Consider the following 13,812-nt stretch of genomic DNA (forward strand, 5'->3'; position numbering starts at 1 on the left):
CTGGAAAAAAAAAGATCAATGCAGAAAAAAACCCTGGATTGGTTATATAACGTTGGACAGAATGTTGATCCGGACATCGCATATATTCAGCGCACATAAGGTAAATGTTTTGCAAACGTTTTTTAGAGAAATAAAAACAGGTCGATGAATCCATGCGCAAATTTTGCGTCTACGTATTTTTTGCGTCAACGTCATTGATGACCTCGACGCGTTGTCCCAGCCCTAATCAAAGCCAATCTTGTTACTAATCTTTGACATGACCAAGACTGTGATAAAAGGTTAAAAAATATCCAGTCCACAATTACTTTTTATAATGAAAATAAGTCATTTTTTGTGTTTTTTTTCCCTCCCCAAATCAGTGACATAATATATGGACTTGGTAATTAAAGAGTTAAAATCTTGGATTTTTTTTTTTGATCAAGACTGAGGTTGATTAATAGATTTATGCAAAAAATGTGAAAAAAAATATTTAACTGATAGATTTTTTACAGCAGTTTAATTTAGTGGATGTTTTCATCCACGAACATAACGAAAGGGTAGTGAATTTGCCCACAGTGTATTGTTGATTTTTTTTTTTAATTTCCAAAACATTTTCCCAAAATATGTCAAAATAAGATTGGTCACCAAAAATCACAAATCAAATTTGCTGAAACACAGAGAAAGTTGTGGCCAAAATAAGGCTCAACTTTACCCCGTAGTAGACGAAAACATCTCCAACTTACGCATAAGGGTTGAATAAATGTTCTAGCATTTCATTTAGGTCTCATGTGTCCTTCGTTATGTTATGCAACCCTTTTCTCTACCAGTTCTAAAGAGAGTTTTGTAACATAAATTAGGGGCTCGTCCGGGATAACTTTGTTTAATTGATTTGTGTAAGCAGATGATGATGATGGTGCTGGTGCTGAGCGAACTCCGGCTAGGCAGAGTAAACCAGGGGGACCGTGCTTAGCACCGGTTCTCACTATGGTTTACTGATTTATTATTTTCTTTATTATTTTAGTTTGTTATTTTTGGAGGTGTTCCAGGGGAGAGACTTGCCTCTCAATTAGCCTTTCCCTGAGCCCCACCCCCCCTTAGTTACTGTTGCTACCTCCGACAAACAAATGGTCAAACACGACCAGCGCGACATATTGCCATGACGGGAAGAGGTATACCAGTGTGTGTCAGTGACCTTTTTTGGAGCAATACATCCGCGATATCCTCCAGATCGAGGCAAAAGGGGTTACGGTATGCAGTGGAGGGATACATTCAAAATATAAAATTATACGACGAAGGAGACACGACTACTATCGAGGCTAATGTTTACCAGTCTCAAGCGAAATCAGAGAAACCCCATGACCTGTACCTCAAATGCAACCAGCACCGCCTTGTAGACCAGTCATGCTCTTGCACTGCCGAGTAAGTTCTCTTTCATATGTTATGGTCTATTATTGTCTATTGCGAGTAGCGATTTTGTTCAAATACAAGGGTATGTTAGCTACCCAAACCTACATGTGTGTCAAAGCCATTCAAAGCTAACCAACATTTCTCTGTTGTTTTGAGAATCAGGATCAGAATGTTTTATTTCTATTGTTGATGAACAGAATTCACAAATAGAAAATTGCTTTGGCTTAAAAGGTGCATAACAGATAAAATAATAAAAAGAAATACATAAAATAAAATAAGGCATTCAGACATCCATTTTATTTTATTATCTGTTATGTACCTTTAACTAAGCCAAAGATATTACCTAGTTGTGAATTATGTTCAACAATGGATATAAAACATTCTGATTCTGAAAACAGCTAATACTAATAACATAACTAATAACATTAGTAACTAATGCTACTTCTGTAATTCTTCTTAATTTAGTTCACCAGGGTCTTGCTCTCATATCGTGGGCCTGATGCACACACTGGACCTGTGCCGTGCCAGAAGTGATGACATCTCCTCCACAAGCCAGCCCCAGCAGTGGCACAAAGCCAGGGGTAAAAAAAATTACTGGACAACCTGCGAGTAGTGTAGTGGCAGCTAAGGCCAAAGTCAACCGCAAGCGCAAACCCATCACAACCCCCCCCCCCCACCAACTTTCCATGTATTCTACATTAACACTATTATGTACCACCACACTGTTCTGAATATATTTCTATGTACTGTCACATGACAATACTCACCAGCATGTATTGTTATAGGAAAAAGTTAGGGACAGGAGTACATGGTCTACTGAGGGAGATGACTGATGCACCCATAAGCTACATAGCTACTGAAATTGCACCAGAGGTAGAAATTAAAGGCAGGAAATATGCATTGGGGTGGGGTCTAAGCCACCAGGTAAGATGAACAATCAAAGATGTAAACAAACCAGTCAGAATCAATAGAAGCATTACTTACTGTTGTAAAAATAAAATAATCATTGGCCTGACATATTATATACACAGACACAAAAACACATTAAACAGGGATTGAACTACATAGTGTCCAGAAATCTGTTTATAGGACTTTACTATTGCAGGCTTACAAAATGCAGTAAAAATAACAGTTAAAACAGTTAAAGATATATGATGTTGCATTACTTTGATTTCCTGCTTTGCTACTACTTTCCCTGACTGACTCTTATTTAAGTATGTGTGGCTGGAAGTTTGAAAGCATGCTCACCACATACCAGATGTGATTTATAATCCCTGACCGTGTATTAGGAAATTTGCCTGACACTATCTTGAACTTTTTTATTTTAGCGATGGCCCTCTCTACATGCACCCTGTGCTTTGCAATGTACTTTGTCACCAGCACATCCCCAGCTGGCATTTGCCTCTTAGACCTTGAAAACGGTGGCAGGTTTAACTTCAGTCCAAGTTCCTGCATCTCTTCCTCGATTAAAGCCATAATGCCATCCCCTCTATGCAAATAGCTACTGTCTATAAGTTTCTCTAGTAGTGGGAGGATGCCAGACTGCCTGACTAGCTCCTTGTCTGACATTGCTCCAGTGAACAGGGCAGATGAAAAAAATCACAGCACCAATTCAAGTTTTCAATTCAATTCAAGTTTATTTGTATAGCGCTTTTTACAAAACAAATCATTACAAAGCAACTTTACAGAAAATTATGTTTCTACAATATTTAGTAGTAGCTAGTAGTTTGTGCACATTTGACAGGATTTTAGAAAAAATCTAAATAATAATAATAATACAAGACGTAGTCAGCTAGACGATGAACTATCAATATTATTAATTAAGTTATTATATGATTCAGTCACACATTTAGCAATAATTGTTAGTTCTGTTTGTTGATTCAGGGTTAGCATCATCTGAGGTCCTCTGAGGGTCAGCATCATCTCTTCTCAGGTGTTCTGGATCCAGACTGGAGCTTGTGTAAATCCTAGTTACCACAGGATGTGAATCCCGTGGCGAAACATAGAAACAAAATAGAGACATCATTAGCATAGCTGCTGATCCAACAAAGTAAAATTAGTTTAACCCAAGCTAATGAATAAAAATGCACCTTTGATCAGATGCAACTACACTCACAATTTAAAAGACACATTATTCGAATGCTTGGTGAAAGAGATGTGTTTTTAATCTAGATTTAAACAGAGAGAGTGTGTCTGAACCCCAACGATTATCAGGAAGGCTATTCCAGAGTTTGGGAGCCAAATGTGAGAAAGCTCTACCTCCTTTAGTGGACTTTGCTATCCTAGGAACGACCAAAAGTCCAGCATTTTGTGACCTTAGGGTGCGTGATGGGTTGTAACGTGGTAGAAGGCTAGTTAGGTACGCAGGAGCTAAACCATTTAGGGCCTTATAGGTAAGTAATGATAATTTGTAACTGATACGGAACTTAATAGGTAGCCAGTGCAGAGACTGTAAAATTGGGGTAATATGATCATATTTTCTTGACCTCGTAAGGACTCTAGCTGCTGCATTTTGGACTACCTGTAGCTTGCTTATTGACGAAGCAGGACAACCACCTAGAAGTGCATTACAATAGTCCTGTCTAGAGGTCATGAATGCATGAACTAGCTTTTCTGCATCAGAAACAGATAACATCTTTCGTAGCTTGGCAATGTTTCTAAGATGGAAGAATGCAGTTTTTGTAACATTGGAAATATGATTTTCAAAAGACAAATTGCTATCTAATATAACACCCAGATTTCTGACTGTAGAGGAAGTAACAGTACATCCGTCTAGTTGCAGATTGTAATCTACAAGATTCTGTGTAGTGTTTTTTGGTCCAATAATTAGTATCTCTGTCTTATCCGAATTTAATTGGAGAAAATTATTTGTCATCCAATCTTTTACATTTTTAACACACTGTTAGCTTAGATAATTGGGAAGTTTCATCTGGTCTCGTTGAGATATATAGCTGAGTATCGTCAGCATATCAGTGGAAGCTAATTCCGTATTTTCTAATAATATTACCAAGGGGCAACATGTATATTGAAAATAGAAGGGGACCTAGGACGGATCCTTGTGGCACTCCATATTTTATTGATGATAAATGAGATGACACTCCATTTAAGTAAACAAAATGGTATCGATCGGACAGGTAGGATCTAAACCATCTTAGAGCCTGCCCTTGAATACCTGTATAGTTTTGTATATGTATGTCATGATCTATGGTGTCGAACGCAGCACTAAGATCAAGTAAGACTAGAAATGAGATGCAGCCTTGATCTGACGCAAGAAGCAGGTCATTTGTAATTTTAACAAGTGCAGTTTCTGTGCTATGGTGGGGCCTAAAACCTGACTGAAATTCTTCATACAGATCATTTTTATGCAGGAAGGTGCTCAATTGAGCAGATACAACTTTATCTAAAAATTTAGACATAAATGGAAGATTTGAAATAGGCCTATAATTTGCCAGTTCACTAGGATCTAGTTTTGGTTTCTTAATAAGAGGCTTGATAACCGCCAGCTTGAATAGTTTTGGGACGTGACCTAAAGATAACGACGAGTTAATGATATTGAGAAGCGGTTCTTCGGCTACAGGTAACAGCTCTTTCAGTAATTTAGTGGGTACAGGATCTAATAAACATGTTGTTGGTTTAGATACAGTGATAAGTTTATTTAGCTCTTCCTGTCCTATGGTTGTAAAGCACTGCAGTTTATCTTTGGGTGCTATGGATGAAACTGAAGTGTTAGATGCTGTAGAATCTACATTCGCTATTGTATTTCTAATGTTATTTATTTTATCAGTGAAGAAATTCATAAAGTCATTACTATTTAACATTGGTGGAATATTTGAATCAGGTGGCGTCTGGTAATTTGTTAACTTAGCCACTGTGCTAAATAAAAACGTTGGATTGTTTGGTTATTTTCAATGAGTTTGTGTATATGCTCTGCCCTAACAGTTTTTAGAGCCTGTCTATAGCTGGACATACTGTTTTTCCATGCAATTCTAAAAACTTCTAAGTTAGTTTTTCTCCATTTGCGTTCAAGACTACGAGTCACTTTCTTGAGAGAGTGAGTATTACTGTTATACCATGGTACAGTACGTTTTTCTCTAACCTTTTTCAATTTGATCGGGGCAACAGCTTCTAATGTATTAGAGAAAATAGTGCCCACGTTGTCAGTAATTTTGTCTAATTCATGTGTATTTTTGGGTACAAATAGCAGTTGAGATAGATCAGGCAGGTTATTTGCGAATCTTTCTTTGGTGGCTGGAACAATAGTTCATTTGCATTATCAACGTGAATATTAAAATCTCCCATGATTAGCCCCTTATCAACTGTAACTAGAAGGTCTGAGAGTAAATCTGCAAATTTTTTTAGGAATTCTGTATACGGCCCTGGTGGTCTATACACAGTAGCCAGAGCAAGATATACATTAGATTTCTTTTGCATGTCTGACAGAGTAACATTTAGCAGAAGTATTTCAAAAGAGTTAAACTTGTATCCTGTCTTCTGGGTAACATTGAGAATATCACTATATATTGTTGCAACATCTCCGCCATGACCAGTCTGACGGGGCTCATGCTTATAACAGTAGTTTGGTGGAGTAGACTCATTTAGACCAAAATAATCATTTGGTTTTAGCCAGGTTTCAGTCAAGCAGAGTAAATCAAAACTATTATCTGTGATCATTTCATTTACAATAAATGATTTTGGTGTGAGTGATCTAATATTTATGAGCCCAAACTTTAAAAATAGTTTTTGTTCATTTACTTTACATTTTTCTGGTTTAATTACGATAAAGATTTTTTCTAGATCCTACATTATAGTTATATTTATATTTTGACCTCACTATTTAGGGAACAGACACAGTCTTCATAGTTTTTACAGCACAAGTACTTTTATCATTTAAGCAGGTGGAACAAAACTCATCATAATGGTTATCTGAGAATTGTCTTACTAGTCACATGGAGCGAAGTGTCCTGGAGATGTTGTCAGAGAGCAGCTCCGCTCCGACTCTGCTGGGGTGTAATCCATCAGCGCGAAACAGTCTAGGACGCTCCCAGAAAAGATTCCAGTTATTAACAAATAGCAGTTTCTGTTCTTTACACCATGACAACAACCATTCATTTAAAGCAAAAAGTCTACTGAACCTTTCGTGTCCTCGTCGATACGTGGGCAGTGGTCCTGACACGACGATCGTCGCCGCGGGCGTCGTGCTGCGAACCGTCTCGATCAGGCTCCTGAAGTCCCTCTTCAGCGTCTCTGTCTGCCGCAGCATGGTGTCGTTAACCCTGGCGTGAAGCACGACCGCTCTGGGGCTCTCGTCGGCCTTCAGGATCGCGGGTATCTGCGCAGAAACATCGAGAACACGAGCACCAGGCAAACAATGAGTGTGCACTTTACCTTCGGCTAACGTAGCACTTACGTGTCGGACGATGGAGTCTCCGATGATCACAGCGTCGCGTCCTGTCTCGTGGAGGGGAGCGAAGCGGTTCTGGATGGAGATCTCTCTTCCACTAAAACAGTGGGTAGTACAATTCCACAACCAAAAACGCTACTGTAAATTTATGGTTTATTAACGTCTACACCTACCACAACCCTAATCATACCCTTACAGTACTGCAAATACAGTAATTATGTGTTATATCCGCGGTTGTAGCTAGAAGGGATACAGCGTCAGGAAACCAACAATAAATATTGTTTTCTACCAATTAGATAGCGTTTTTATTAAAGTCTACACCTACCCCAACCCTAAACCTACCCTTACAGTAATCCAGATACATTAAATATCTTTGATTAGCATGAGACAACGGACGCGATATTGATGTTCGTGTGCGCAGTAAACCCGGGTAGGAAAATCTGAAAGGGTAGGATAAAATGTCAGGACACCGGGACCCGGCTCGCGTCCTCCGCTGTGGATGCACCCAGGGTCCGTGGTGTCCCGGCGTCGCAGTGAAGGACATCTGGGAAGATCGCGTCCTGGGTGCACCGGGCCTGTGCAGAGAAACACACGGAGTAGACGTGGTGGGACTGTTAACAGCACGCTGTATACTTACCCCAGACTTGTGAGAGTCAGCCCGGGATGATTCCAGCGCTGCTCTCCACTCTCTCAGCTGGGCCTGCCTCTGTTCCAGGTCGCGAATCTGCTTCCCCACGGCATCGAGCTTGAGCTGCACAGAGTGGAGACATTCATCCGCCATTAAAGCAAGTAACAGTGAGTACAGCAGTGGTAATGTGTGTGAATAGAGTATTAGCAATGTAAGCGCAGTTAGCAGCAACCACGCTTGCTGATGCTAACTGGCTAAAAGCTAATAGCGGACCTGGGAGATCAAAATAAAACTAGTGATAGCGAGGCGCTCTGATTGTTTTTGTTGTAGAATACAATAGAGGATATATTCATACGTTATATATACGGAAACGATTATGTATAAAATTGATTAAGTTAAAAATAGTCAATGTAAAGAATGTAGTGACGGAGCTCAAACGCAGTACAGCCGTCAACAACAAACAGGAAGTGACGCACAACAGGGGTCACAGGCAACTAGTTATTTTAGTGTGTTTGTACTTTTGTAGTTTGATTAGCTCTGGCTTTGAAGTACTAGTGATGTTGGCCTTTCCATTTTTAGCTCTGTGCAGTCTAATATTGCATATGTGGTCAGGTAGTCTACTTTGTACGTTTCTGGGATGTTTGGTGTTATGACATCTCTGTGAGGCCAAATTGGTAATTCACTTAATACATCAAACATATAATGAATCCAAGAATTGAAAATATTACTTGCTGCTTGCATGTTTATATTAAATGTGAAGGCAAGGCTTTTGAAGTCTTCGTTGTTGCGGCGTTTCATTAAAACAAACAGCAACTGGGTACGGAGGGGCATCTCTGCTATTTTCCAATCATTTTGCTTGTGATTTAGGGGTAAATTTTTTTGAGTGGTGTGTGGATCATTTGGAATGTCAAATATTGTGCACAGTTGATTGAATCGTTCATATGTAAACCCTGTACTGTATTCCAACATCTTGTGGATTTCACTGCTTTGAAGAAGTTCAGGTGTTAGAGTTTTCTTTTTAAATGTGCCAATTTGTGCTTTAAAGCTTTTTCATTCAGTTTCTTGTAAAGACAATTGCAATTTAATGTTGTTGTTTTCTGCTTCAAATTCCTTCTCCTTTTCAGTGCTCTGACAGGCCGTGTAAACGGGTGCGGCTCTCTGTGGCGCGGGAGTCCCTCAACGCACCCTTCCTGGACCCACGAGGACACCAGCGTGCATGCACGGGGAAGAGACTGGTCTCCCGAGGAGAGGCGCGTTGGGCTTTTAAACAGCGGCGGTGATGAGGCTTCATTTCCTTCAGGTGTGCCCCATCACACGCCACCAGCCCTGACTCGTCCAGCACCCCTCCTCTCACACACCCACTCCAGTCGGGAGCCTGGTGAAGGGCAGCGATTAAGGACGGGGTGCCGGTGACAATCTGGGAGGAGGCAGCTGACTCGTCACATTCCCCCTCCCAAGCGACATCCCCGTCATCAGGGCGCCGCCCACACGGGAGTGATACCATCCTCAAACAGGCTCCAAACGGTCGGAGTGGGCGGGGATTCCTCTCCGGGCGGTCCTCCCTCTCGCAGCACAGGGATAGAGAACAGGGATAGAGAAACCGGGTTTTAGTGACGGCCTCAACCAACCACAGGGTAAAATGACAGTAACGGAAGTCACTTACCCCTTTTGTGGCTGGGAGGCTGTCCCCAGTTTTCCTCCGTCCCAGTCTGGGTTCTCATGAATGTTTGCAAGTGAGAGGGAGTGACGTCACCAGATGTTTCCCAACTGCGCTGTCTAGGCTCCGTCTTGCCCGCATCTGGATCTGGGCCGCCAACACAGTCCTTCCAGGCCTCCCTTCTCTCCTGGTAGGGGGCGCTTGAGTCAAGAGAACACGGTCAGTTCTGTCAACAATCACGAGCCCATGCAGGTGGGTAGACTGGCACATCACTGGCACATCACTTGAACATTCCTGTCCTTCCTGTGTCTCTCCTCATCCATGTCACCGCACTCAATGGCCAGGAACTGCCTCACGTCACCCACCATACAGAACCCATCACACTCATCACATCTGGCAACCATCAAGAAACCATATCCTTTTTCCTCATGGACTCCCCTGTTGCTCCCATTGTATTAGGTTACCCCTGGTTGTCCAAACATAATCCACGAGTGGAATGGGGTTCTAACACTGTCACATTGTGGAGTGAAAGATGTCACGAGTCTTGTCTGGTTTCTGCTTGTCCTGTTGTTCCTGTTTCTGTCTTTCAGAAGGAGACCATGGTTTTGCCAAACGTGCCCGTTGAGTATCTGGACCTGAAGGAAGTGTTCAGTAAGTCCCGTGCTGCTTCTCTCCCTCCGCATCGTCCCTACGACCTGTGCCAAAGACAGGTAAGTCTCCGCCTAAGGGCAAGTTATACTCTCTTTCTATTCCTGAGAGGGAGGCCATGGAGAAATACATTTCTGATTCCTTAGCCTCTGGGTTCATCCGTCCTTCCTCTTCTCTAGCGGGGGCGGGGTTCTTTTTTGTGGGTAAGAAGGATGGTTCTCTGCGACCTTGCAGCTGAACAACATTACGATTAAGAATACTTATCCTTTACCACTCATGTCTTCAGCTTTCGAGAGGTTGCAGGGAGCATCCATATTCACAAAATTGGATTTATGTAACGCTTATCATTTGGTCTGCATCAGGAAGGGGGATGAATGGAAAACCGCCTTCAATACCCCTAGAGGGCACTTTGAGTACTTGGTGATGCCGTTCGGGCTCTCCAACTCACCCGGGGTTTTCCAAGCACTCGTGAATGACGTGTTGAGAGATATGGTAGATCAGTTTATATATGTTTACCTGGATGACATACTGATTTTTTCTTCATCTCTCCAGAAACACGTTCAACACGTCAGACGAGTGCTCCAGAGGTTACTTGAGAATGGGCTTTTTGTCAAGGCGGAGAAATGCGTATTCCATGCAGTCTGTTCCCTTCCTAGGGTATATCGTTTCGTCTGAGGGAATACGTATGGACCCTGACAAAGTTAAGGCTGTGATAGATTGGCCATCTCCAGACTCCCGTAAGGCCCTACAGTGGTTTCCGGGGTTCGCCAATTTCTATAGACGTTTCATTCCTAATTTCAGCCAACTAGCCTCACCTCTGACAGCCTTGACCTCCCCCAGTACTCCGTTCAGGTGGTCGGACGCGTTCACTAACCTCAAGAACCGCTTCGTTTCGGCTCCCATCCTTGTGGCCCCTGATCCCACACGGCAGTTCGTGGTGGAGGTCGACGCATCAGAGGTGGGGGTAGGAGCAGTGTTATCCCAACGTGCTGCTTCGGACGATAAGGTACACCCTTGCGCGTTCTTTTCACATCGATTATCTCCTGCCGAACGTAATTATGACATTGGCAATAGAGAGTTGTTGGCGGTCAAATCAGCGTTGGAGGAGTGGCGCCACTGGTTAGAGGGTTCAGGGGTTCCCTTTATTGTTTGGACCGATCACAAGAATTTAGAAAACATCAGAACTGCCAAAAGAATCAATTCCAGGCAGGCTCGGTGGGCACTTTTTTTTCGGTCGTTTTGAATTTACCCTATCGTACCGCCCGGGTTCCAAAAATGTCAAACCCGATGTTTGATCCCTCCGCCCGTCCCGTTACTCCCGAGTGTATTTTGCCTGAGAGATTAGTGGTCTCAGCACTCGTATGGGAGGTCAAGTCGAAGATCAAGACGGCCTTAGAAGGGGTAATGCCTCCATCCGGTTGACCACCGAACCGTTTATTTGTGCCGGAGGAGTTAAGGTCCGAAGTGGTCCAGTGGGGTCATTGTTCTAACATGGCTTGTCACCCAGGGATAAGTAGAACTAATGGTTTGGTTAGACAACGATTCTGGTGGCCATGTATGGCTCGCGATGTCCGCGATTTTGTTTTGGCTTGCTCAGTTTGTGCCAGTGGTAAGTCATCTAACCGCCCTCCTGATGGGCTTCTTCAACCGCTGTCTATCCCTTCGAGACCCTGGTCCCATATCGCTCTAGATTTTGTTACCGCCCTCCCGCCCTCTAATGGCATGACGGTCGTTTTGACCGTAGTGGACCGGTTCTCGAAGGCGGCACATTTCATTCCCTTGCCCAAATTACCGACAGCCAAGGAGACAGCGGTTACTGTTTTAGATCACGTCTTTCGGCTTCATGGCCTCCCAGTAGACGTGGTTTCAGACAGGGGATCTCAGTATATATCCAAATTTTGGAAAGAGTTTTGCAAATTGTTAGGGGCGTCAGTTAGCTTGTCATCGGGTTATCATCCCCAAAGCAACGGACAATCTGAGCGAGCCAACCAAAATTTAGAGAGGACGTTGAGATGTTTGGTCAACAACTCTCTATGGTGGAGTACGCCCACAATTCGTTGCCAGTGTCAGCTACGGGCCTCTCTCCGTTTCAGTGTAGTGTAGGGTACCAGCCACCAGCGTTTCCCAGTCTGGAATCTGAAGTCGCGGTCCCCTCCGCTCACGCGTTTGTCCAGAGGTGCCACCGCACCTGGACCAGAGCCCGTGAGACTCTGCTCCGGGTGAGGGAGCGCACAAAGGCCAAGGCCGATCGCCACCGGTCAAAGCCCCCCGTCTACGCCGTGGGTCAAAAATTTTGGCTTTCTACCAGTAAAATTCCTCTGCGATTCGTTTCTAATAAATTAGCTCCCAAATTTATCGGCCCGTTCACTATCACCAAGATCATCAGTCCGGTGATAGTCCGCCTCAAACTATCTCCTGCGTACAAGAGGATACACCCCGCCTTTCATGTGTCCAAAATTAAACCTGTTTTATGCATGTATTAATCCGCCTACTCCGGTTCCCCCGCTGCCGCGTCTCGTAGATGGGGAACCGACATATTCGGCTAATCACATTCTGGACTCGAGACGGAGGGGACGAGGATTCCAGTATCTGGTGGACTGGGATGGTTACGGTCCAGAGGAGAGGAGTTGGGTACCTGCTAGGGAGATATTGGATCACTCCCTTATTGATGACTACAATCAGCAGGTAGGCCCTTCTGGGAACTCCAGGAGGAGTTCTTAGAGGGGGGGGGGGGGTACTGTCACGGTTGGTAAACGGTGATCTCGGTGTGTTTACACCTTGTGGTGAATTCTGTGTGATCCGCGTCTGCACTGATTAGTTGTGGGTGTCTCCATTAATTGTATCAGCAACAGCTGCCACTCATTACTCATTCACTATATAATGGCTTGTCTCATGTCTTGTGTTTGTGAGATCGTTGTTTCATGTCGTTGTTTTTACCCCCGTCTGGCTTCTGTGTAGTTTGCGTTGGAAGTCTGTGTTTCCCCAGAACCTCATCCACTCTCCGCACGATCACTCAGCCACGGACACTTACCTTCGGCTCTGTTCCCTGCAGTTACTGTGCCACTCTCTCCTGCTGCCTCACGCCGTCAACACCCGGATTCCTCACCTTCTCACCGCCACAACCATCCCTCTGGAGTGTTGCTGTATCATCGTCCTTGTGTGTCTTTGTACCATCTTCATATCTTCTCATTAAATATCTGTAACTCGCTATTGTTTCCAGACTGTCCTTTCACCAGCCGTCACAACATCACCCCATAACACATGCACATCTCATCCAAATTTCATGGTAGATGTCTGGTTACTCTCAAAACTGCCCGTCCCTTGTACACAGTTTCCCCTTATACAGTATGTTGTTTTCAACCGAAAGCAGTAACGTGCACAAGTTACATAAAAAACTCAATGTCCCTATGCACTATATACTACCTTGATCAGTATGTTTCAAAAGATACTTCAATGAGATCAATGCAAAATTAACAAAATCTAAAATTTCCATAAAACTTGAAATCCTGCCAAGTACACGTCCCGTAAAAAATGGTCCGTATGTTCATCATATTTTTATGTGATCCTGAGGACCTTCATTAGCTGGTTCAGGTGTGTATGATTAAGGCTGGAGCTGAACTCGGCAAGAAAGTGGGTGAGTTCCCAACTGGATATATCACAACAATCGTTTTCCCGTTTTGAAGGGTCGTTCCAAACTGAAGTACTCAAAACTTGCCATTTCAAAGGACCCTTTGGTACAAATAACTAGGATCAGCATAAAGACTGCTAGAATATTTGCTATTGCAAAACGCACAGTAGGAACCACCAGGGGGGTATTCCAAAAAGCAGGTTACATGACATACCCAGGAATTTTTGAGGATAAGCAAGCAGAAAACCTCAGCTTTCAGTTCCAAATTCTGAGGTTACTTTTAGGGTGAGTACCGTATTTTTCGGACTATAAGTCGCAAATATCACGGGACGACAGACAGGGAGGAACTTTTGTCCCGGGAAATGTTTCCGGGTGGGAGCAGTTTGGTGTGACACCGGGCCGGTTGTGGGAGTTTCCCCCATGTATTGTGTCTGGGCGCCACTATGTAATGAAGGGATGAGTTT

The 13,812-nt window shown here is 43.3% G+C and overlaps 1 protein-coding gene across 1 annotated transcript in view; it reads right to left on the reverse strand.

Annotated features, from left to right (window-relative positions):
* Nucleotides 1-3,004: 3,004 nt before the first annotated feature.
* Nucleotides 3,005-13,812, reverse strand: part of LOC127952322 (gastrula zinc finger protein XlCGF8.2DB) — a 29,039-nt gene continuing 18,231 nt past the window's right edge. The window contains exons 3-4 of the transcript XR_008152899.1: nt 6,326-7,538; nt 3,005-3,353 (exon numbers count right to left, since the gene is read on the reverse strand). The gene's annotated coding sequence lies outside the window, so the exon portion shown is untranslated. The remainder of the gene's footprint in view (nt 3,354-6,325; nt 7,539-13,812) is intronic.

Source organism: Carassius gibelio, chromosome B3 (assembly GCF_023724105.1).
Source record: "Carassius gibelio isolate Cgi1373 ecotype wild population from Czech Republic chromosome B3, carGib1.2-hapl.c, whole genome shotgun sequence".
NCBI lineage: Eukaryota > Metazoa > Chordata > Actinopteri > Cypriniformes > Cyprinidae > Carassius > Carassius gibelio.